The 3851-nt window shown below is 37.4% G+C and overlaps 1 long non-coding RNA gene across 1 annotated transcript; it reads left to right on the top strand.

Moving 5' to 3' along the window:
• The first annotated feature begins 449 nt into the window (after positions 1-449).
• Positions 450-3626, top strand: LOC149126187 (uncharacterized). The gene is made up of 2 exons (XR_016235633.1): positions 450-509; positions 2570-3626. It is a non-coding gene; the product is annotated as an uncharacterized LOC149126187 (long non-coding RNA).
• The last annotated feature ends 225 nt before the right edge of the window (positions 3627-3851 follow it).

Consider the following 3851-nt stretch of genomic DNA (forward strand, 5'->3'; position numbering starts at 1 on the left):
ATACAAGAGACTCTGCATACCTAAAACAATCTTAAACAACAAAAACATAACTGGATACATTACAATACCAATTATTAAGACATACTGCAGGGCAGCTATAATCAAAGCAGCCTAGTACTGGCACAAAAATAGACATACCCATGGAACCAAATAAAACAACAGAAATCAATCTATGCACCTACAATCAACTAATCTTTGACAAAGGAGATAAAATCAATTCCAGGCGGCAGCTTCACCCACTATGTCACAGTGCTGGCCCCAATGGATCTTAATCCACTGTTGGTGGGAATGTAAACTAGTACAGCTATTGTGGAGGACAGCATGGGGATTCCTCAGAAATCTGAAGATATATATACTATTTGACCAAACCATCCCTCTCTCGGGAATTTAACCAAATGAAATGAAATCAGCTTATAAAAGAGTTGTCTGTACCCCTATGTTTTTTGCAGCTCAATTCACAAAAGACATGGAGTCAACCCAGATGTCCAGCAGCTGATGATTGGATAAAGGTAATGTGGTGCATATACACTATGGAAAAGCGCCTCAGAATTTGCCATAAAAGAGAACAAAACTCTGTCTTTTGCAAAAAAAAAAAAAAAAAAAAAGTATACAACTTGAAACTATTGTACTTAGTGAAATCTGCCAGTTGCCAAAAGACAAATTTCATATGTTTCCCCTAATCTGTGGTTACTAATAGAATACAAAAATATAATGTATATGAGCAAAATTGACATTTTGAGGTTTGAGTACTCTTTGCAGCCCTTATCTGCTGTTGAAGAATGATATTTCTTATTCCTTTCTTCTTTTTCTTCCTCCTCCTCCTCCTCCACCACCTCTTCCTCCTTCTCTTCTTCTCCTTCTCCTTCTTCATCTTTGTCTTCTTCCTGTTTTTTGAATTCTTTATTTAGTGGGTTAAGCTTATGATTATAAAATAAATGAAAGTATGTCATTGTAAAACTTAAAAAAAATGAGAAAAGGAGGAGACTAGAGGATAGTAAGGTGGGAAGCATCACTATGTTACTGAATTTGTGTATTGTATATTACTAATTTGATGATGTATATGAAATTTATTTATTTTATAGAAATAAAATATTTTAAAATTATACAAAAAAATAGAAAAGGAGCAATAAAATATATTAAAAAGGTAAAAAAGATGTTGTCAGGTCATGCTTTCTCTCTTTTTCAGAATTATGTGTTCTCTTACATCTGTGCTTTTTCTTTTCCTAATTTGGTTTTTCTTTTTTTGGTAAGCATTGTCCCTATCTACCCTTCGCTTCCTACACAACCTGTTTTTTGAATGAAAGTGTACAATTTAAATATCACAATTTTAGCTTGTCTGTCCTCATGTCAGAAGAAAATTGCTGTTTACACACAAGGGTGATTATTCATGTCAGCAAGACCCCTGAGATTAGATCATTGTTCAGCTGCTAATGGAGTGTCAGCTGTCATTGGAAAGCACACAAAGGCTTTGGTAAAAAAAATAATAATGAATATATGTTCATTTTTGCAGAATCACTTTATTTGGAAAGTGACTGTGTAGAAAACTAAACTGTAATCTATATGCAAAGTTAACCTGGGCATCCTATTTTATTAGCAGCTTTCAGTAAATAAGAAGCTATCAAAAGTACATATATTCTGTCATGATTAAGAGGTGATATGTGGGGCCAGCACTGTGGCATAGCGGTAAAGCTGCCGCCTACAGTGACAGCATTCCATATGGGTACCGGTTCGAGTCCTGACTGCTCCACCTCTAATCCAGCTCTCTGCTATGGCCTGGGAAAGCAGTGGAAGACAGCCCAAGTGCTTGGGTCCCTGCAAACACATGGGAGACCCGGAAGAATTTCCTGGCTCCTGGCTTTGGATCAGCGCAGCTCCCGCTGTTGTGGCCAATTGGGGAGTGAACCAGCGGATGGAAGACCTCTCTCTCTGCCTCTCCTTCTCTCTCTGTGTAACTGACTTTCAACTAAATAAATAAATCTTTTAAAAAAGAGATAATATGTGTTTCTAAAAATGGGAGAAAATATTTATACTGAGGAGTTGTTATGTGATTCACTTTAGAACTGTTTTTTTTTCCTATTTCCATAAAAAAAGCATCTGTCAATACTTTTTTTTTTTTTTTTTTTTTGACAGGCAGAGTGGATAGTGAGAGAGAGAGATGGAGAGAAAGGTCTTCCTTTGCCGTTTTTGCCATTGGTTCACCCTCCAATGGCCACTGTGGCTGGCATGCTGCGGCCGGCGCACTGCGCTGATCCGAAGGCAGGAGCCAGGTGCTTTTCCTGGTCTCCCATGCAGGTGCAGGGCCCAAGCACTTGGGCCATCCTCCACTGCACTCCCTGGCCACAGCAGAGAGCTGGCCTGGAAGAGGGGCAACCGGGACAGAATCTGGAGCCCCGACTGGGACTAGAACCTGGTGTGCCGGCGCCGCAAGGCGGAGGATTAGCCTATTGAGCCACAGCGCCGGCCTAGCTGTCAATACTTTTTACATCATCTTACACTGTACAGGAGAATGTTATTTATCTGAGACGTTTTTGAAAAATCTCAACTTGAATTTATTTTTTTTCTATCAAAGGGATATTAATAGCCATTCCAGAATAATAAAGGGACTAGTCAATCAGAGGAGCAGTTGGAACTCAGAGCCCCGAGGGAAAGATCACCTGACTTTGAGGATGATGAGGACATGGTAAATATTGCTTCCGCATATGTTTCCTGTTTTCTTGAAGAGTGGCCATGGCTTGATCCATAAAAACAGACAAGAACTAGTGTGAGGATGTCACAAAAAATGTTAGTCAATAGTATTCATGCCATTCAAGTTGTTTCTTAATATAGCTATCCAACTGCATACCATTGTGGTCTAGAACTGTATTTCACTGATGACTAAGAGTGTTGACCATCTTTTCCTAGGTTTGTTGTCTCTATGTGTATCTTGTTTAGAGAAATGTTATTCAATTTATTTGCCAATTTTTAGGCTGAGCTCTTTGTCATTTCATTGTAGAGCTGTAAGTATATGTCTTGAGTATGAGACATCATTAGATTTATAATTTGCATATATTGCCTCCCATTCTGTAAGTTGTCTTTCTCTTTCATGATCATGTCTTTTGAAGCAAAGAACTTCTAATTTTGACATAGTCCAATTTATCTATTTTAATTTTTGTTGCTCTTGCTTTTGATGTTATTTCTAAGAAACCACTGCTAAATGTAAAGACTTGAAGACTTACCCCTATGTTGTCTTTTAGGAGTTTTATGGTTTTAATCATATATTTGCATTGCTGATCCATTTTGAGTTATCTTTCTATATGGTGCAAGATTGAGATTCCAACTAGATTATTGTAATGGTATTCAGTCTTCCAATCTATACATACTAGATATTGCTCATTTATGTAGATATTCTCTGATTTATTTTGGTGATTGTTATATATTTCAGTCTAAAAGCAATCTCATGTCCTGTGTTTTGTTTATTTTGGGTTGTATTTAATTGTAATTAAGTTTATTTTTTAGGTTGTTCATCGCTGGTATAGGGAGTACACAACTGATTTGTCGTACCTTGTACTTTGCTGAATTCCTTTATTAGCTCTACTTTTTTTGTGAATTACCCACAAGTAAATAAATAAACATATTTCATTTTGAAATAGATGATAATTTTACTTCTTTTTTAAAAAATATTTATTTTTTAATATATTTTAAAGGCAGAGTCACACACACAGAGAGAGAGGGAGAGATAGGCAGAAATATATTTCATCCCATGATTCATACCCTATATGGCTACATCAGCCAAGGCTGAGCCAAGCTGACCCCAGGAGCCTGCAACTCCAACTGAATCTCCCAAGTGGGTGCAGAGGCCCCACTACTTGGGC

Source organism: Oryctolagus cuniculus, chromosome 6, assembly GCF_051225735.1.
Source record: "Oryctolagus cuniculus isolate XC-2025 breed Fujian yellow rabbit chromosome 6, ASM5122573v1, whole genome shotgun sequence".
In the NCBI taxonomy this organism is placed as follows: Eukaryota; Metazoa; Chordata; class Mammalia; order Lagomorpha; family Leporidae; genus Oryctolagus; species Oryctolagus cuniculus.